We start from the raw sequence: 22,141 nt of genomic DNA, 5'->3' as shown, positions 1-22,141 counted from the left end.
AGATCAGATAACTAGGATTCTATTGCAGTATGAACTGTAAAAGGCTCAGAATCCTGTATTGACATAGGCCTGTTACTGTAATGCTTGAGGGCTTTAATAAGTTGAAGAAACATGAAGGTTTTGGGCATTCATGTCTCGGAAGATCCTGGCAAATGTATAGCTGTCAAAAATCTTGAATCTTGCTAGGAAGAATCTTGCTGCTTTCAGAAGAGATGGATGAATAGTGACCATTTAATTCTGTGGCTTTTCTTTTTCTTGCTGTGTGAGAGAGAACTCTTTCCCTTTGATACTAGTGCTTGTAAAAGGTGTTGGGTTTCTCCATTTTACGCACAGAATGTATATGGCCTATACCAGGGGTCGGCAACCTTTCAGAAGTGGTATGCCGAGCTTCATTTATTCACTCTAATTGAAGGTTTTGCATGCCAGTAATACATTTTAACGTTTTTAGAAGGTCTCTTTCTAGAAGTCTATAATATATAACTAAACTATTGTATGTAAAGTAAATTAAGCTTTTTAAAATGTTTAAGAAGCTTCATTTAAAATTTAATTAAAATGTAGAGCCCCCTGGGCCGGTGGCCAGGACTTGGGCAATGCGAGTGCCACTGGAAATCAACTTGTGTGCTGTCTTCGGCACCCGTTCTATAGGTTGCCTACACCTCTGGCCTATACAGTGGAAGTGCAGGCTTCCCATTCTCCTCCACCTGAGTAACTCAACCCTGAGGGCTTGGCTACACTCACACTTTGCAGCGCTGCAACTGGGGTGTGAAAAAACACCCCCCTGAGCGCTGCAAGATACAGCGCTGTAAAGCGTCAGTGTAATCAGGGCAGCAGCGCTCCCAGCGCTGCATGCTACACCCGTAAGTGATGTGGTTTACATGCAGCGCTGGGAGAGCTCTCTCCCAGTGCTGCCGCTCTAACTACACTCACACTTCCAAATGTAGCCATACCCTGAGTTGGAGGGAAGAAGAGGAAACAAGTTCCCAGTCAGGATTAGAGATCCATTGTGCTGTAGGAAGACATGGTCCCTAAACCCAAGGAGTTTACAATCCAAAAAAACAAGTACATCTCTCCTGCCCTCCAGATGCCAATCTAATGTTGTTACATTTTATTTTGATCTTCCTATGCCTACTATGTCTCTGGCCTCTCTTCTAAGACTGTTCCATCATTGCTGGCACAAATGCAGTGATGTTTGTGGTAGGCATGCCTGTCCATTTGGAACTGGACTAAGATTACCAGTTTGCTGCATGTGATGGTGCTTAGTAGCCTACATGGGTGATAACTTTCCATTGCTACTGCTGTGGGCAGGTTTTGAACCAGTAATCTGGAGGTGAAAGAACCCATATCTCTCAAACCATCTGGTCTTCTGCAGACTTATTTTGGATCACACCTATTTTTTGTATATCACAACATTTTAAAATTCTGTTCAAAGAAGACTTGTTTTGTTACATTGTTTGTGTGTATTTAGATGTTTAGTATCCAAATTGAAATAATTTTTAAATGAAATTATTTCAAGTTTCATGCATTTCATGATTGCCCACATAAATAACAATGCAACTTGCAAATAGTTAAGCACAAACTTAACTTCTATTCATATGTAAAGTCCTATGATGTCAGTAGGACAATTTGCATGACTAAAGTGAAGCGTGTGCTTGAGTATTTGCAAGATTTGGGTTTAAATTGTAGCCCTTGGATAGTACCTACAATTTTTTCTATAGGTCTCTCTCACACAGAAGTGCTTGTCTTCAAATAATTCAATATGCCTTTATTCTATTCAGGTTTTTTGTTTATCTGTTTCCTTGATTGTACAAATAAACATGCACTTAATGTCACAAAGCTCATTAAATAAGCAGAACTTGCAGTTCACTGTAAATTTAAAAATGTATAGTTGGTATTTACACAAACAAATTCTACAGATTCTTTATATATACTAAAGTATTTGGGTAGTGATATAAGCATAATACTCTGGGAGCTTTATCTATAGCTGAAAAATGCTAGTCCTTGGTATTTTCAGAACAATGCTTCAGATTTCCAATCTTGAGTATACTTTCTCTCTTCCACTCTGTGCTGCATTCTTTTAGTGTAGAGTCTTCATTGATGTAATTTCCATTCAAGTGGGAGCTCCTGATGTGGAATAAGAACCAGAGATTTTCTTTGCTGGTTGGAGGGAGCTGAGGCAGAGAGAATGCAAAACTATGGACAGCAATCTAGGTGGGAAAAGAAGACTGATATGTTTGCATTTGGCAGCATGTAGAGTACAGACACTGCATGTCTATGCTCCTGAACCCCCAGGTATATATCTTAGGCATGTAGAACGTCGTGTAAGCAATGCCTCCCATTTGTACACTGCTACATGCCACACTGACAAGTGTGGATATCTCTGTGGTGTATAGCTGCACATGTAACATCTGTACTCTGTCCGCTACTATAAGAGTAGACATAGCATATGCGGGCTTCTATTATGGTCCTCTGTTTCTTTGCCTCTGTGCTTCCAAGGCTAAAGTATGTAATCAAATGGCATGGGAAGCCTAATTTGCAAATACTGCTACCCAGCCTCAGTCTGTCATTACAGTGTTAGTATGTTAACATCTTGATATATATTTTTTCACCACTGGAGGACAGAATGTTGCTCTTTGAATCTGTGCAACTCTTTTTTTTAATTTGAGTTTCGTTACATGAGCATAGCCCAAAGAACAATTTACCATTCTTTCAAGTTCTTTCTCCCTAGCATATCTTTGCAAAGATCAGATTTTGCAGATCCTTTTTCCAGTAAATAAGATAAGTTTTTTAAAAGAAAACAAATAGTTGGAGAATCAGCTCCATCAAACACACACAAGCTATAGCAAAAGAAAATCATATCTTCTGATTTTTTTTTTAATTTCTGTATTTGCATAATTTGTAGCCTTTAACATTGTTCCTGCCTTTGTGGTGTGCCTCCCCTACCAGTCAAGAGTTTTTTTTTTTCCTTTTTATCAGATTAGAAATAACTCGCAGTTTTTGAGTCCCTCTTTTTATTTTGTGCAGTATAACCTACTGACACAAGTTGCCTCTTTAGTTGCTTTGTGACACATTGTGAACTGTCACACAGGAACTTTTGTGTGGAAATTACTGTCTCAAGAGACAACAAAGATGAAACAAAATAGGTCAGGTGATAGTCATTACTATACACTGATATCCCCTCCCTCATTAATTCTCATGCAGTAGGCTATGTTAAGTAAGTATGTGTTTAAAATAGACATTAGCTTGGATTTCAAGTACTAAAAGAAGTTCTGTGGCACTGCAACATTTTTGAATAAGCAACGATATAGCATTGAGAAATGAAACCAGAGAACTTGAAAATGTTATGGGAAGTGATACAGCTATAGTCAGCTAGTATTTTAGAGTCTGTGAAGTCCAACTGAGCAAATTTTAACAAGTCATGCTGAAATTTTAGGTGACTTGTGATTTTGATGCAGTGTTAAAAAAAAAAATATATAGCTCCTATAAGACTCTCTGGTGGTAGATTGTATTACAGATGATGCATGTGGGAAGTGAGATTGGCTTTTTGCATGTTATGTTTGGCTGTTCCTAATGGAGTTCTATTGTTTTGGAGCAATCTCACTTGCGAAACCACTTGCCTGTGCTGTAGAGCATCGTTTGTACTGCTAACAAATGTGAGCTGCACAGGTTTCAATGGGATTATGGGATGTAGTCTGTAAAATTCCAAAAGAAGAAACTATTACAGCTGGTTTCTTTAAATGTATTTAACCCAGGCTATTCCCATCACGAGCTCCCTTGAGTCCTGAAAACTTCTGGTTTTTTCTTTTTCTGTGGCTGATACTGGAAGAGCAGTTTTGCTTTAAATTCCTAGTTTCACTTTCATGAATATATTTGCTTACTCCTACTCCAAAGGTGAATTTCTTCACCGCTCTGGTCCCATGTCCCTTCCTTATTTTTGAGAGGGTCAGGGGCACAAGAGAGTTGCAACAATATAGCTGGGAGACTTTCTTTTTGATAGAGTGAAGGAAAAATCAGAACTGGTTATGAAGTAAGTGTGTGAAAATGTTGTGTGTGCTTTTAGAGATGAGCCTGAATCAAAGCCAGATCCGAATATCCTGGAGGTTCAGCTCAAGATCTGAACTCTTCAGTGTGGGCTCATCGCTCTCTGATCTTTTTAAAAAACGAGACTCTAACTTGGGTTTTGTGTGGAGGTTTTCAAAACGACCTAAGTCACTTAGGGCTTTTGAAAATCCCTTTCTTAATTTACATTGAGGTGAGAACACCTGACTGGAAGATTTTTCTGCCTCAAAATTTAAGTCCAGTATGTAATCTCTTGAAAATGTAAAAAATGTAATCGGATGCTTATCTGTGATTTGTCTTCCTACCTTTTCTGAATAGTCTATGATAAAACAAACTCTTGAACTTAATGACGCAAACCATATGCTGGTTATAAGCAACTGAAAACATAATTGCACAACAATTTAATTTTTCTGTCTTTGGACAAGCATTAAGTGAGTTTTTCAGTGGAAGATGTTCTAAATCTTTTTTGATTTCTTTGTGGTACTATTTTATTATAAACTAGATTCTTGACAGTATCTAATAACCTTCCACCAGATATGATATGTAAAATTCTGTGCTCAGATTACATTTTAGCTTCAAAGAGAGAGTACTTCTGTATCTCAACTTTGTAAAGATGTGTTTTAGGTTGAATCTATTGGATATACTGCTATTAAGCACTTTTGTGGGGCACATAATGCATTAGTAATGAAATGAGGCCAGTAAAAATTCTCACATGCCAGTCAAAATCTGCTTTAAACCTCGTGAGTTTTGTCATTTATCGTTTAATACTTATTGGGGCAAATCCTCAGCTAGTGTAAATTTCCATAGGTCCATTGATAGCCGTAACTATTAACATCAGTTGAGGATTTGTCCAACGTGTTTAAAGTTTGAGTATTGATGTCTGTTTCCTGTTGTCAATGGGCTGCCTTCACAGTGTGGCTAAACTTAGGGTACGTCTATACTACCCACTGATCCGGCGGGTAGTAATCAATCTATTGGGGATCAATTTATTGCGTCTCATCCAGATGCGATAAATCAATCCGCAAATCGACGCCTCCTCGGCAGGAGCAGTAAGCAGCTTCAACGAGGGAGCTGCGGCAGTTGATTTGCCGCCATGAGGACGGCGAGGTAAGTCGAACTAAGATACTTAAACTTCAGCTACACTATTTGCGTAGCTGAAGTTGGGTATTTTAGATCAATTCTCCCCCCCCCCCCATGCCCAGCGTAGGCCAGCCCTTAAAGATAATCTGCTATATAGATTGGCAGCCTAGCTTGCAATCCTAAAAACAAGGATGCTTGTTTACTACACAAATATAGTAAGCTTTTTAAAAAGCTGTGTATAGCTTTTAATATTTTTGTAAACAGCATCTTTAACTGTAATATTGTCAACTGTTTTTTGAATAGTAAAACACTGAAATGCCATTCTGCTGAAAAACTTTTTTTTTCTTTTTTGGTTAAAAAGAATGACAGGTGTATATAACAAATAACTGAAGATTTCACCATTATTAAGTAAGAAAGGCCAAAGTTAGTGTTCTCATATTACTGGAACACTGTGGTGCTATATAATTATTCTGTGCTGTATTTAACATTCTGTGTCTTATATATATTTGCAGCACAAACACCAAAACAGACTATAGGCTACTTTGGACACCACAGCTGTATAAGAGATTTGGACACATAATTACCGTAAAAAGAATGGTATCCACGTTCCACTGTAACAGTCCCACCATCGCAGGTTGACTGGCCCCTTTAAAAGTGAATAGGGTCTAATGCACCTATGGCTGATGACATGCTGCCTAACTGAACTTAAGGGAAAGCACCTGGGCCTGATAAAGGGGGAAACAGGGAGAGGAAGCTGTGGCAGTTTACATCTATCTAACCCATATGGTATAGACCAGGTCTTAAAGGCTTCTGCTATTGTCTGTTTGGAGTTGGTTTTCTGGTTAAGAGCACAGCAACTTGGCTGTATCTTTTCTTTGCAAAATGATAGGACCTAATTGCAGTGGGAACAGTGACCCAAAATTAAAAAATGGGCTGGAGGCTCTCTTCAAAATAAAATAAACTACAGAAAATAAAATAAAACCAAAACATTTTAAGAGACAAAATATGGAAAATTCCACCATAAGCCTGGAGCAAGTGCTCAGTATTTTAGAAAGGTGTGAGTGTGCAAAGGCAGGGAGGTTGGTAGCATCTCTGAGGGCTGGTCTGCACTACGGGGGAAAATCGATCTTAGATACACAACTTCAGCTACATGAATAACGTAGCTGAAGTTGAAGTATCTAAGATCGAATTATTCACTGTCCTCACGGCGCAGGATCAATGTCTGCGGCTCCCCCTTGTTGATTCCACAACTCCGTTCGGATTGGTGGAGTTATGGAATTGATATAAGCGCATTCGGGGATCGATATATCGCGTCTAGATGAGACACGATATATCGATCCTGAACAATCGATTGCTACCCGCCGATACGGCGGGTAGTGAAGACGTACCCTGAGACATCACAGCCAATGCTGCTATTCTTAGTTTACAGTCACTTGCAATTGTTGGAGATATGTACAATACAAAAAGGCCAGTTGTGTTACTGTAACTGCATACATATTCCTCCCCCCTCCCCCCACCTTGGGTACTGTACGGTTTTGATTAGTAAGATAGAGAACTGACTCTTGCATCAAGATCTTGTGAAGAGTGGTGACTGCATTAGATGTTTGCATTTAATAAGCAACTGGCACTATTATGAGTGTCAAGGATGTAAGTAATTACATATGTGTTTATTTTCTTGCTGTGACATAATAACAAAATTACTGGGTTGCAGTTGTCTGTGTAGTACAGTAATTTTTATTTATTTTACAAAAGATTGCCTTTAAACCTGCCTTTAATGAGCAGTCGGTGCATACTTGGTATCAGCAACACTAACAAATAAAGTACTAGCTTAAAGTATTTAAAGTATTGTAAAGTAGTTTGCTGCATTAAAATGTGGGTTTTGTGGTCCAGACAACCACTTTCACTATCTTTCACTACAGTGGAAAAAATAGGCTGTTTTATACATTCTCTTGAATGCTGGCAAAGTATTGTGCTGAACGGGTCTCTGCAGCAATTTCAATAAAACTGCTAAGGTGCTTGTGAAAGAGAGCTTAGCTTCTCCATCTCTTACCCTTCCTTCGTCTCTTGCTACAAAATTGTTTCAAGCATCATTTCATGGACTGGCCATTGGAGGGCACTGCCTAATGGTAGAATGAAAGTGATCACTTCTATCATTGTGCATCATTACAGCTGTCTTGTAATTCTAGGGAGGCACCAGGCTTCTTGATATTATGAACATGATTCTGTGAGGCTGTAGCTACTTAATAAGCCTGTGCTATGCAGTTTTCTTTTTGAGCTCCTATAGCCAGTCAGACATTAAGTGAAATTTGGGTAGAGTTTTCAGAGGGGAAGCAATAGGGGTGGGCTTTCGGATTTTGGAAGAAGCAGCATCACAGTCAGAGGAGGTGCATTGGCATCTGCAAGTTTGATGGCTTCACAGGGCATAGCTCCTGCCTCCTGTAGCCTGGATGCAGCTCCTACTTGACTATAGACTATCTGTATTACAGACTTGATGCATCTTCTCAAGGGAGCTGTGTCAGGGATTGTGGGATAGGTGCAACAATCCACAGGTCTTGGCCACACTGCTGCAGTGCTGCATCTGAAGCTAACAGATACATGCAATAACTATTCAGAGTTCTAGTGCAAGAAGAAATGGTGGAATATTATCTGGTGTAGATGAAACCTTGGATTTCAAGTGAGCCACTCACATGAGCTGCTTGGGCTGATAACTGAAGCCACGTTTAGCCCTGCTGACTTACTTTAAATTAGCAGAAGATGGGAATTTAGAAAAAATTTAGAACCTCAGAGTTACAAACACCCAGAGTTGTGAACTGACCAGTCAACCACACACCTCACTCGGAACCAGAAGTATCCAATCAGGGAGTAGCAGAGACAGAAAAAAACAGAACAGTGTTGTCTTAAATGTAAACTACTTTTAAAAAAAGTATAGCAATATTTTTCTCCAGCGTAGTAAAGTTTCAAAGCTGTATTACGTCAATATTTGGTTGTGAACTTTTGAAAGAACCACCATAATACTGTGTTAGAATTCTGAACATTTCAGAGTTATGAACAACCTCCATTCCTGAGTTGTTTGTAACTCTGAGGTTCTACTGTAATGCAGAACCCTTTTGGGGGATGTAGGCTTAGGGCTTAAACAAGATTTGTAAGGAGTATACACTGGGTTTTTTGTAAGTAGATTTGAAATCTCCTGCCCTCCAAGCCACAGTGAGCTCTGGATACATGATACTTTGCATTGTAACAGCTGGAGTGCAATAATAAATCATAGGAGCAAAACCAGAGCTATATTCTTATAACTTTTCAACAGAATCTTGACCCATTCAGAGCTTCTACGTTCTTTTTTGCAATCTATGGAGTAAATCCTACTAATTTTTGGTTCCTTTGTGCCTCTGGCTCTTTCATACTTCCTTTTTAAATGTTGATTTTTTTTTTTTAATGGCTTTGCGTAAGAAGATTTTACTACAGCAGCAAAACACATGTCATCAGATAGCCCGGTCCCATGTGACAGAAACAAGTGCAGTTCTGTAAACATTCCATTTCAAGCATGTGACTGTATACCAGGAAAGAGGAACGCAGTTCTACTGCTGGTCACTGCAATTCATTTTAATGTTTAACGTCAGTTGGAATTAAGATGTGTGTGGCTTTCAAAAGCCTTCAACGCACTGTCATACTGACTTTGATATTGTAGCTTTTTGATAATAAAAGCAAAGGTATGTGTGACGGGTTAGATCACAGAAATCTGGTTGGGACTGCCAACTGATGTGCTGAGACTACTTCTAACTTGTTTTCTGTGCCAGCTTGGGATTCCAGAACTGTGCCTGTTTGAGCCAGACACGCTAGCCTGCTACAAACCCAAATCCAGGTCTGAAAAAGTCCTCCAAAAGCTGCAGGCTTAACTGAAAACAGCTTAAGTGTTATTGTCTCCAGCACTCAGAGACCTAACTTCCAATGGGGTCCAAACCCCAAATAAAGCCTTTTTACCCTGTATAAAGCTTATACAGGGTAAACTCATAAATTGTTTGCCCTCTATAACTCTGATAGAGAGAGAGATGCACAAGTGTCCCTCTTCTTCCCCCCCCTCCCCCCCCGGTATTAATGCATACTCTGAGTTAATAAGTAAAAAGTGATTTTATTAAATACAAAAAGTAGGATTTAAGTGGTTCCAAGTAATAACAGACAGAATAAAGTGAATTACCAAGCAAAATAAAAAAAATCACTCAGGTCTAAACCTAATAATGTAAGAAAGCAATTGCACATGAAATCTCACCCTCAGAGTTGTTCCAGTAAGCTTCTATCACAGACTGGACACCTTCCCAGTCTGGGCCCAATCCTTTCCCCTGGTAGCGTCCTTGTTTCAGCTCAGGTTGTAGCTAGAGAATTTCTCATAACTGCAGTCCCGCTTTGTTCTGTTCCACCCCCTTATATATCTTTATTATAAGGCGGAAATCCTTTGTCCCTCTCAGTTCCCACCTAGGGTGACCAGACAGCAAATGTGAAAAATCAGGACAATGGGTGGGGGGTAATAGGAGCCCATATAAGAAAAAGACTCTAAAATCGGGACATGTGGTCACCCTATTCCCACCCTCCTCTTCAATGGAAAAGCACCAGGTTACAGATGGATTCCAGTTCAGGTGACATGATCACATGTCACTGTAAGCCTTCAAGCCCTCATTCCTCCCAGCCTGCAAACAGAGGCATCCACAGTCAATTGTCCTGGTTGATGAGAGCCATCAAGATTTCAAACCACCACTAATGGTCCACACTTTGCATAACTACAATAGGACCTCAGAGTTAGATTTCATATTTCTAGTTTCAGATACAAGTAATACATTTATACAAATAGGATGACCACACACAGTAGTTTATAAGCTTTCTAAAGGAGGCAGCCAGACAACTCTCCAATACCAAATTCTACAGGCCACTTCCCTCAGATCCCACTGAGGAATACACTAAGAAACTACAGCATCTACTCAGGACACTCCCTACACTAACACCAGAAGAAATCAACATACCCCTAGAGCCCCGACCAGGGTTATTCTATCTACTACCCAAGATCCACAAACCCGGAAATCCTGGACGCCCCATCATCTCGGGCATTGGCACTCTCACTGAAGGACTGTCTGGATATATGGACTCTCTACTCAGACCCTATGCCACCAGCACTCCCAGCTATCTCCGCGACACCACTGATTTCCTGAGGAAACTACAATGCATTGGTGACCTCCCAGAAAACACCATCCTAGCCACCATGGATGTAGAGGCTCTCTACACTAACATCCCCCACACAGATGGAATACAAGCTGTCAGGAACACCATCCCTGATGATGCCACAGCACAACTGGCTGCTGAGCTCTGTGCCTTTATACTTACACACAACTATTTCAAATTTGATGACAATATATATCTCCAGATCAGTGGCACTGCTATGGGCACCCGCATGGCCCCACAATATGCCAATATCTTCATGGCCGACCTGGAACAACGCTTCCTCAGCTCTCGTCCACTCACACCCCTTCTCTATCTACGCTACATTGATGACATCTTCATCATCTGGACCCATGGGAAGGAGACTCTGGAAAAATTCCACCATGATTTCAACAGCTTCCACCCCACCATCAATCTCAGCCTGGACCAATCTACACGGGAGGTCCACTTTCTTGACACCACGGTGCAAATAAGTGGTGGTCACATTAACACCACCCTATATCGAAAACCCACCGACCGCTATGCCTACCTTCATGCCTCCAGCTTCCATCCCGGGCACATCACACGATCCATTGTCTACAGCCAAGCACTGAGGTACAACCGCATCTGCTCTAACCCCTCAGACAGAGACCAACACCTACAAAATCTCCTCCAAGCATTCTCAAAACTACAATACCCGCATGAGGAAATAAGGAAACAGATCAACAGAGCCAGACGTGTACCCAGAAGCCTCCTACTGCAAGACAAACCCAAGAGAGAAACCAACAGGACTCCACTGGCCATCACATACAGCCCCCAGCTAAAACCCCTCCAACGCATCATCAAGGATCTACAACCCATCCTGGACAATGATCCCACACTTTCACAGGCCTTGGGTGGCAGGCCAATCCTTGCCCACAGACAACCTGCCAACCTGAAACATATTCACACCAGTAACTGCACACCACACCATAATAACTCTAGCTCAGGAATCAATCCATGCAACAAACCTCGATGCCAACTCTGCCCACATATCTACACCAGCGACACCATCACAGGACCTAACCAGATCAGCCACACCATCACTGGTTCATTCACCTGCACATCCACCAATGTAATATACGCCATCATATGCCAGCAATGCCCCTCTGCTATGTACATCGGCCAAACTGGACAGTCTCTACGGAAAAGGATAAATGGACACAAATCAGACATTAGGAATGGCAATATACAAAAACCTGTAGGAGAGCACTTCAACCTCCCTGGCCACACTATAGCAGACCTTAAGGTGGCCATCCTGCAGCAAAAAAACTTCAGGACCAGACTTCAAAGAGAAACTGCTGAGCTTCAGTTCATCTGCAAATTTGACACCATCAGCTCAGGATTGAACAAAGACTGTGAATGGCTTGCCAATTACAGAATCAGTTTCTCCTCTCTTGGTTTTCACACCTCAACTGCTAGAACAGGGTCTCATCCTCCCTGATTGAACTGACCTCGTTATCTCTAGCTTGCTTGCTAGCACACATATACCTGCCCCTGGATATTTCCATTACATGCATCTGAGGAAGTGGGTATTCACCCACGAAAGCTCATGCTCCAAAACGTCTATTAGTCTATAAGGTGCCAGAGGATTCTTTGCTGCTTTTACAGATCCAGACTAACACGGCTACCCTCTGATACTTGAAGCTTTCTAATGATATCTTACAAGAGACCTTTTGCATGAAGCATATTCTAGTCACGTTATATTCACACACATTATATGATTTTATGAAAATATGCTAGAGTGCAATGTCACAGTATGAATTTAAAACACTTCTTGTGCAGCAGATAAATAAATTAGCTGTGAAAATAAGTAAAAAGTTGATAAGGAAATACTGTCAAGTCTGACATGCCCAGACTCTGACTTGGTGGGTGTGGAAGCTTTATTTAAAAAAATAAATAAATAAATATATATTCAGTTTTTTGTTTAACATAAAACTTTCTCTGAACTGCTTGGACCTCTAAAATGAGAGCTGCTATATAGATACAGTCCTGCTTGGGCAACAAATGCAGTATATCTAATTGCAGTTTTTTCTCCCTGAGGTCTCTGTCTTGATTCTTACGAGCTGACAGGATATGGCTACATGCCAGATTTGTGCTTTTAGAGATCAGGATTCTTGTAAATTTTAAAATCCTACTGGTCATGAGAATGGAGGCAGGAAGCAGGGAAGAGAGCCTGTGTGACTGCAAGACAAAACAAAGCTGTTAAATCCATTTTTTTTGTCTCTGTTTGGATAGGTGTTCCTTCTTTTAACCTTGTAATAAATGAAAATTTAATTTTCCTTTATTGGAATCATTCACACCTACTCACTGTCACCACAATTTGAAGACTTTAATAACTTGGACATAGGTTAGGGGTTTGTTATAGAAGTGGATGGGTAGGGTTCTGTGGCCTGCTTTGTGCAGGAGGTCAGACTAGATGATCACATTGGTCCCTTCTGACCCTAAAGTCTATGAATCTATAATATATATATACACACACACACCATGCAGGAACTTCAATCATTTCTTGAGCTTTTTTGTTTTTTGGGAAAGTTCATCTTCTAGGCTGGAGATAAGCTACCATATTTCCTGTACCTTATTATTTAGAAAATCAAAAATTGTTTCAATTGCACAGCTTCTACTGGACTTTAAAATCTCCTCTTATGCATTATCACACCAGGTAGCATTACAGAGTGTATGCATGAGAGTGAGTAGAAATAAGACTTTTAAAGCCTGGGAATCTTCTCAGCAGCTGAATGTATTTGGGGGTTGTGTTATCAGAAAACTTAGATTCTGGCCTATTGCAGTGATGCCACCAGGCTTGAGATAAATGCTGTGAAGAGTACCTTTCTGTTAGATCTGCTTTCACTTTGTGCATGTGCAAGTGGATCAGCAAAATTAACTTGACAGGATTTCTAAAGAACCTCTGCTTTCCACTTTGTTCCTCTGCTCATGCCTGGATTGTGGTGGTGGTTTTGGGGTGGTAGGAAGGTAGAGAAAAACTAATCTGTGGGTAATAAAATGAAATGGGAAGGTGAAGCCATTAAAGATTGGGATTTGATTGCATTTATTCTGAGATCGATGGAGAAAAAATGTATTGCATTGGCCGAATATAAATAAGCAAACCCAACAATGGCAAAATGCTGGCTGGGGCTGCATGTTCCTTAATGTGTTAGATTATTTATCTCAATATTTATAAAACTGTAGAGATACCTGTTCAAGGAATACATATATTAAGAATGGCCTGAATACTGTAACATCAAGCTAATATATACTTTCAGCTTTTACAGGTTGGGGGAACATGGGAGTTGGGGGGACTACCTTTCATGTGCCACAATATTTGGGTCCTAATAATATAGGAAGTTTAGGAAGACTTCATGTCGTTTTTTTTTTATATTTATAATAAAGACATGAAATCAGAACCATCAAGCTCTACAATTTAAATAGCTGTCACTTGTTTGCAAAAACTTACTTAACTTTCTTAGTGTGACCTTGTAGCGAGGCCCGCCAGGGGCCGGAAGGGGTGGGGCCACAGGGCACTGGACCCACCCCTCAGGGTCAGGAGGCGACCCGGAAGTATAAAAGCCGGCTGGCGGTGCTCAGTTGAAGCCCAGCTGCCGTCAGGAGCAGACTTGCCAGGAGGTGCTCATGACTGGGAGGCTGCTAAGGCCCAGGGCAGGTGCCCTGAGCTGCCAGAGCTTCGCCACGCCCGCTACGACGAGGAGCTGCCGGAGTCTCCCCGTCCCTGCTGTTACCCTGAGGAACCCCTGGAGCAGGCCTGGCCGGACTTCCCAGAGGTACTGCCAGACCTACCACCCAGCCCTGGCCGGGAGGGGCCCATGCTACTGAACTTCCCCGGGGCTGACGCCACAGAACAGGTAGACCCAGAGGGGGAGATTGGAAGCAGCCTGGGGGCAGCCGACCCCAGTCAGGCTGCAAGTGTACCTGAACCCATGTCAAGGTGTTGCGGCCAGGAACCCCACTGACCGTTAGCGGTGATAGCCGCTACTAGGGCCCCGGGCTGGAACGCAGTGGAGCGGGTGGGCCTGCGTTCCCCCTTCCACCCATACCCGGGTGGCAGAATCCCCCTCTCCCCGGCCTAAGGAGGCCATCAAGTCTAGTGACTGACTGCTCGACCCTGAGCCATGAGGGTCTGAGCCTTTGTAACTGTGTGTTTGGTACCCTGCCCGAACCAAGGGCTGGGCCCCTTTAACTGTGCCCCTGCTCGGTCCTGCCCCAGAGGGCTTGAGCTGCCTGAACTATTGTTGCTCAGCCCTGAGCCAAGAGGTTCTGAGCCTCTATAACTTTGTGTTTGTTGCCCCGCCCTATAGCAGAAGGCTGGGGCCCGGAGCGACTGTGCAGCGTCGCTCAGCCCTGAGGAAGGGGGCTGAAGTAGACGACGTGTATCGAGGCTGGTGTGGCTCCCCTCCTCCTCAGGGAGAGTCGAGCCCCGGCCGGGCGCCTTTACAGACCTTTTGATAAAGAATTCAGTCCTGACACAGCACAAGGGCTGGGCCTACCCAAGAAACACTCCAGGGCCCTGCACCTCTGTGCCAGGTGGACCAGGTGAGGGCAGGCAGAGTCAGCCTGACTGGATCCAAGTGCAAAGGGACTTTGTGTCTGGGTGGGGGTGGTGTGATCCAGGTGTGGGGTGAGAGGGTTCTGTGTGGGTTGCTCAGTGTGGGGTCTGGGTGCAGGGAGATCTAGATGCAAAGGTGCTCATTTTTTGGGGGGGAGGGTGTCCCAGATGTAGGGGCAATGGGACTCTGCAGGGGCAGTCCAGATGAAGATTGTTGGGGCTCAGGTGGGTGGATGTTTGAGTATGGGGGCTTGTCAGGGTCATCAAGATGTGTGTGTGGGGGGTGGGAGCTTGTCAGGGTGGTTCAAGTGTGGGGGGCTCAGCAGGGTTGCTCCAGGTTCAGGGTCTGGATGTGGAGGGAGAGATCAGCGGGGTCTGGGTATGGAGGGAGGGAGGGTTCAGAAGGAAAGGTTGGGGCTCAGCAGGGGTCTGGATGCAATGGGGGCAGGGTTCAGCAGGAAGTGCTGGGTGTGATGGGGGGTTGGGACTCTGTGGTGGAGGTTTGTTCGTGTGTGTGGTGGGGGTCTAGATGCCCAGGGTTGGGCAGGTAGTGGAGCATCTCACTGTACAATGACCCCTCTTCCTGCAGCTGAGGAGCAATGGAGTGTGGAACCGGAGGGAACTTTCTTGGAGTGGGTCAGCCCTGGCCACTCCATACGGGGGAAATGCACTCCTCTCCCCTACGCCCAGCCCAACCAGGACTAGCATTTGAGCTTGGTGCAGGGTAGGAGTCATGCGTCAGGGCATCTCCAGCCTTGCGTGAGGCTGGGAAGAGCTGGATGCAGGAGAGGGGGCTCTGGAAGCAAGGGGTAAGGCTTGGTGGGGTGGAGTTGTGTGGGGGCTCTGGTGGTGGGGGAGTGGGGCTGGATGCATGGAGGTGGGTCTGACCGAGCACCAGCTAGAGTATCCCCAGCGGTAGTTTACCTTTCCTCTGGGTGCCCAAAATAATGCACCTGTGCTGCTGGGGAGGGGAATGTGACTGCTCTTGCGGCTTTCCTTTGCTTCCCCATCAGAAAGTCATTTTTCCGTGGGGAAGCAAAGAAATCTGCAGGACACACAAATTCTGCACCACTGCACGGGTGCAGAATTCTCCCAGGAGCAATGTGCATGCTATAGGTGTAGGAGCTTTCTAGCAAAGAGAACTGGGAGAGCAATTGTGAGTTTGTTTCCTGTGCTCGGGGGTGGGGATCAAACAGGGCTGGCCTTAGGGAAAATAGCATCCTGGGCAAACTTATTTTGGCAACCCCGCTGGTCCTCCCCCAACCCCTCCAGGTTGCCCCTAGGCCATGGTGTCTTCCTACCCCCCCTGCCGTTGCCCCAAGTTCCCTTCTGTGGCTTCGTGCTCTGGGCCCAGCCTGCTCCTTACCTTTTGACTATGGCACCTTGGGTCATCCACCCAAAATGTTGCTTAGAGAGCAAATCTGGGCTTTGATGCAGTGGATGTGGCTGCTCAAGGCACGCTAGTTGTTCCATGGAATTGCTACAGGGAAATTCACTCAATAAATGGATAACTAATAACTATTTTCAAGTAACTCTACTTCAGTATTCTGGTTAGGTCAAAGTCTTGCTAGATCTTGGTTCACTGAACTAAATTATAGCTGCATTAAAAAAAATCTCAGCCAGTATTTGCTTGTTTGGACTCCACAAAATGATCTTTAAACTGACTTTTGGAATAAGAATCTTTAACAGAGCACAAGACTTTCTGCAGTCACTGAGCCAACTCATGGTTGTAGTTTAACACAGTAAATTTAAATTGAACTGTATGTGTAGCTTGTTACATCTGTCAATTTTTTCACTTTATGGCTTGTAACTCATAGTTCTTTGTTTCTAAGGGCTTGATTTGTGGTAGTCTTGCTTAGTATTGTGGCCATTATGTAAATAAATCGGTATATGGGGACGTGAGAAAAATATGCTTTTTTTTTATAGCACTTCAAATTTGAAGAGGCATCTAACCAGAATCAAGGTTAAAGGCAATAGAACCTCCCCCACACCACTCCCCGTTCTTCCAAATATGTTTTTACAGCAAGTACTGTAATACCCTGTTTGGGAGAATGGGGAGCAGTGTCGGGGAGATGGTTGCCTTTATATGCCTCTTCAACATTTAAAGTGCTATAGTGAGTAAGTTGCTTAACTCTGTAAATTAGGCCCAGTGGATGTCGTTGTTGTTTTTAGATAGCAATGAAACCTTGGAAAACAAGCCTAGGATCTTAGGCCAGTTAGCTCTCTGGCAGACTGGAACTGAGGGCCATGAGTGTCCTCTGTCTGGTGAACTTTAAGGTATTTTTTTTAAAATGCCAAATTTTCAGGGCAGTGTAACTACAGGGGATTCTTGGATTGCTCTGTTGCCTCTTGCTGGAAGACCATAACTCAATTAAATCCTATTTTACTTACTTCTCACATAGCACAAAAGTATATGACACTGCATTATAAAGGTGCAATGCTACAAAATAAAAACCCAGAAGAGCAGCAACCCCCCCTTTCCAGTGTAGCCCTCAGTACTTGTAAGACCAGTGATGGACATACTACTTGTTTTGACAGTACAGTTACATATCCAGATCTATTGGAAGCTTCTGCAAGTGCACTTCTCCACCTCCTTGTAGTGTGAAACCTTCTCTTGATTACTAGCTATGGCAAAAGTCATTGCCTGTGGTCACAAGGGGAAAGAGACTATAATTGTCTCTTGCTTGGTGAGAAAAGAGTTGTCCTTTGCCTTCTTCAAAAAGTCCAGAATCCGGAAATGTGGTATCTGGCACATCCTAGATACTTGTCATGATGACCCAGCTAAGGCTTGCATTTACCATTAACTTGGGCCCCTTCTTTTGTCAATGTATTGCTGGGGTGGGAAAAAAAGGACACATGTTCCATCAGTGACTACTGGGAAGTTTGGGAAGCTCAATTGGCAGGTTGGCTACCTTGATTGCACAACTTGGAACAGTGCACATTACCCTGGAAACCCACTATCAGGATAACAAGTCCCACAGATGCTGCCCAGGAGAAGACCATTAATTACTTGAGGTAACAATCATCATTCATTGATTCCCAGGACAGTTGTCATTATTTAAAAAGTGCATGTATATATTTTAGTGGTGAGGAAATGGCTCTTCTTAGGCCTGGTCTGGTATTGTGTTTGAAAGGTATACGGTGCCCCTTCACAGCTCCTTAGCAGGCATTGTGTTCCTATTTTGCTGAGGAGTAATACTAGTTCACTGTGAAATATTTTACCATGTGCCAGACTTGTATGTAAAGGTGTGGTCCCTCGTGCCACAGCTACCTTTTCTAAAGGGAGCAGATGTGAGCTCATTTTGGGTTTTTTGTGTACGAGTCCACCAGCTTTTATCCAGTGTTCTTTTCCCCTCAATCCACTAACTGGAAAATATTAAGTGTGTTCAAATTAAAATGAAATCTTGAACAACTATGCTTTGGAAAGTGTGAACAATTGAGTGTGACAGAAAGGAATCTTAAGAATCAGTGAGGCACAAGTCTGTACTAAAATGTAAATGCAAAGATCCATAAAAACCTCCATAATATAAAGAAATTAAAGTGTGTGGTTTCCAAGGTAACCGTAATTCAGCTCTTTTGTGCATTATGGGATTAAAGTTAACATCAATTTTATAAAATTAACTTTAATCCTATAATGTGCAAAAGAGCTGAATTGTGGCTGCCTTACCCGTAATTCACACGTTTCCACTCCACTGGTGGTAGTAATGGTGGAACTGTAGCGCAGGCAGGACTCTGGTATTTTTACCACATCTTATCCTCCAGTCCTGGTGCCTCGGCAAATGTGCTCCATCGTTGCTAGTACGGCATCCTATTCACCTTGGATGCTATTGGTTTTTAACACTGTCCATTAATGTTGACCCATTGTATTCTCAGTGCTTGTTTTAATACCTGTTTCAACTGTTGAACAGCGGTAACTCCACCCTTCCCCACCCTTACTTCTAACAGTGGCATTATTTAAAGTGTCACAGATCAATATGCATCCGACGAAGTGGGTATTCACCCACGAAAGCTCATGCTCCAATACGTTTGTTAGTCTATAAGGTGCCACAGGACTCTTTGCTGCTTTTGCAGATCCAGACTAACATGGCTACCCCTCTGATACTTTAATTAAACTGCTCCTCCTATCCTCTTTGCTACCAATTGATTGACTTGATAGTTATGTGCAGAACGCCTTCACTTGAGTGCATTATACAGACAGATTTCTGTTGGTTAGGTCCCTCAAACTCATATTGTACAACTCCACCTCTGAGCTTTTTTCCTCAAACCACCAACACATTTACCACTTGGTGTATCTAGTTCTAATGTTAGTGTAAGTAACCTCAGGTCCTTTATGCAGTAAGTAACTTACAACTGGATGTCTTGGTGTAGGTATTTGAATGCATTCTAGGGACTGCTTAAATATGTGCACAGCGGGTGAAGTGTGGGGTGGGTGGAAAGGAGGGAAGTGTTAGGATTGGGTGAAAAGCAGAGCTAAATGCCCAAACCATAACTAGGTAACATAAGAAGTTTAAATGTAAATGTTAATTAAAATCCAGTTTCCTCAAATTGTCTGTAATTAGTTGTAAACACCATGACCACAATCCTTTTTTTTTTTTTTAAATAGACCAAGGATATAGAAGTTTCTCAGCATTAAAATTGCAGTATTTGAAATGTGAAAGCTAAGACTTCTGAATTAACTGTAACTCTGCCCTGCTGAGTCTGTATATTAAGAGAAGTATTTAGTACAAATAGCATGATTCAAGTACTGAACGTGTTAGTGTTGCTGTGGAAACCTGAATTGTAACACTTTTCTCATTTTTGCATGTATCAAACATTTGAAACATTATAAATATAATGAATTTACTGTAAAGCTGATACACAAAGGAACCTGCTTGAGCCTTGTGCCAACTCTACAACTGTACAAAGAAAATCCCAGAGCTGTTTTTTATATCCTTTCTGTAATCTCGTTATACTAGAAATACCAGTTTTGTTATCTTTTGGAAACAACTCTTCTGACATCCCTGTGGTGCTTTGGTAAAACAGAAGAGGTAGTGGTCTTCTGACATCACAAGAGCCTGGTTGTTGATTTAACTGAGAATGGATGGGAGCTCTAGGCTGATTTATCTAAATTGGTTTTGTTTTGTTTACCGTTCTTGTTTAACACTTATTTAGCTCAAACTCCTGACAAAGGAGAAAAACCTCTTGTGAAATCATCTTCCCACTGCTGTTCTCTCTGTAGCCAAAATGATTCCATCAAAAATAGGGAAGATGTGACTTGTTGGGTTAGTTTCCATTGTCCCTGAGCACAGCTTCAATATAGTGTTGGGGTTGAGGAGGAGGAAAGCTGCGAAGGAGCCATCTGTAGCTCCCTGACTCTGTCACCCAGATCTGGCATAAGTTAAAATTTCAAGGGATAGCTTTTAACTTAACCCTGGTAGCTTCCACCTGCAGTGTATCTCTGTTCCCTTTGTTGTCTCTGCAGTGCTTAATTTATGCCAGGACTGAGCCCCAGCACTGCTAGGCTTGGCAGTTCATAGTCCTGGCACCTTTTTGGGCTTGCCACGTCAATTGTGAAAGTAAAAAATTGCTTGAGCCCCAGCAAGTCTTTCATTATGAATTAAGCACTGGGTCTCTGAATACACTCCCTCAGGAGACTGGCCTTATGCCTTTACCTATTCTGAGGTGAAATTCTGCAGTTCTCTCTTTCTTAGACCAGGCCTGGTGCTACAGCACCTTGCGTGTCAGCCATGCATATGCAATGGCTCTGACCTGAGTTCTGGCATCTGTGGTTCCTCCCATTGGGAGTCTGTGACCTGGAGTATACAGGAGTCGGACAGCCTTCTTAACCGAAAGCGAAACTTGTTTTTTAAATAGTCTACACACGTCTGTCCTATGTCTACACTACCACGTCAGTTGTGAAAGTAAAAAATTGCTTGAGCCCCAGCACGTCTTTCATTACAAATTAAGCACTGGGTCTCTGAATACACTCCCACTCCCAAATTGTACTTTAGTAGAATTTATGTCATAAGTTATACTGACCTAAGTGCTCAGAGAAGCTTTCCTGCCAACATAGCTACAATTTCTTGTGGAGGCAAGAGTTAAGCTGCCTGTAATTCTCTTGTGTTCCCAGGACTTTTTTTGAATACATTTCACATGGTCCACAACAGCAAGCCTTGGGGATTTAGCACTCCAAAAATAGCTGTGTAGACAGCTCTTGGGAGTTGTGGCTTGGATTCTGAAGCCTAGATGGGGAGTGGACTTCAGAGTCAGGGTTCCAGCCTGAGCCATGACTTCAAAGCACTGTGTGCATGACTGTTTTTTAAGAGTGCTAGCGTGTGCTCTGGTAGCCCGTATGTGTCAACCCAGGCAGGAATTATCCCTTAACAATCCTCAGGTGTTTGCTGAGAAGTGGCTTATCTTGAGCCATTCTTACTTTTCCTCATCTTTTCTAACAGCCCACCATTACCTTAATAAACCATTGTTCATAAATATGGTTTAAGAATAAACTCTTCAACTGTATACTAGAGTCGGTTGGTGTGAAGAAATGGCTTCAATTTTTAAGCCATGACTACTTTTAAAAGAATTCTCCAGTATCATTGAAAAGACCATGACCTTCCCTCTAGGTCAGGGTTCTCAACCTTTTTCCTTCTAAGGCCCCCAACATGCTGTAAAAACCTCCAGGGCCTGGGGAGGAATGGGAGGGAAAACCTCAGAGCTCATGGCTTCTGCCATGTTGTGGGTGCTGAGCTCAGGCCACTGGGCTTTAGCCCCACGGCCCCTGGAAACTGGCTCCACAGACCCCTTTTTGAAAACTGCTGTTCTAAGCCATGTTCTAGACAAATGGGCAGTGTGTGCTGATCGATAGATGTGCTAAGAATGATCTGCATTATGCCACTAACTTTCTGAAAATCTCCCTCCAGAGATTGCAAAGCTCCTGTTTCTCAAATGTCATGAGTACCTGATGATATATAGTGGTGTTGGTCCCAGGATATTAGAGGGACAAGGTGGCTGAGGTAAAACTTTTTATTGGATGAACTTGTGAAAGACAGAGTTTCAGGCTTACAGAGGTCAAAAGCTTGTGTGTTTCAGCAACAGAAGTTGGTCCAATAAAAGAGATTACCTCACCCATCTTGTCTAAGTACCTGATAGACATGATCAAGATCGACCATGCTTGAAGGCAGCGGAAGTAGAAATTTTCAGGACTGGCTTGTTACATTGTAGGGTTCCAATAAAGACTAGAGGAGG

General features: G+C 42.8%; 1 protein-coding gene across 5 annotated transcripts in view; it reads left to right on the top strand.

Annotated features, from left to right (window-relative positions):
* NEDD4L (NEDD4 like E3 ubiquitin protein ligase) overlaps window positions 1-22,141 on the top strand; it is a 362,300-nt gene that overhangs the window by 2,932 nt on the left and 337,227 nt on the right. The window lies entirely within an intron of this gene.

Source organism: Gopherus evgoodei, chromosome 6 (assembly GCF_007399415.2).
Source record: "Gopherus evgoodei ecotype Sinaloan lineage chromosome 6, rGopEvg1_v1.p, whole genome shotgun sequence".
NCBI lineage: Eukaryota > Metazoa > Chordata > Testudines > Testudinidae > Gopherus > Gopherus evgoodei.
This window is presented reverse-complemented; position numbering and strand designations above follow the sequence as displayed.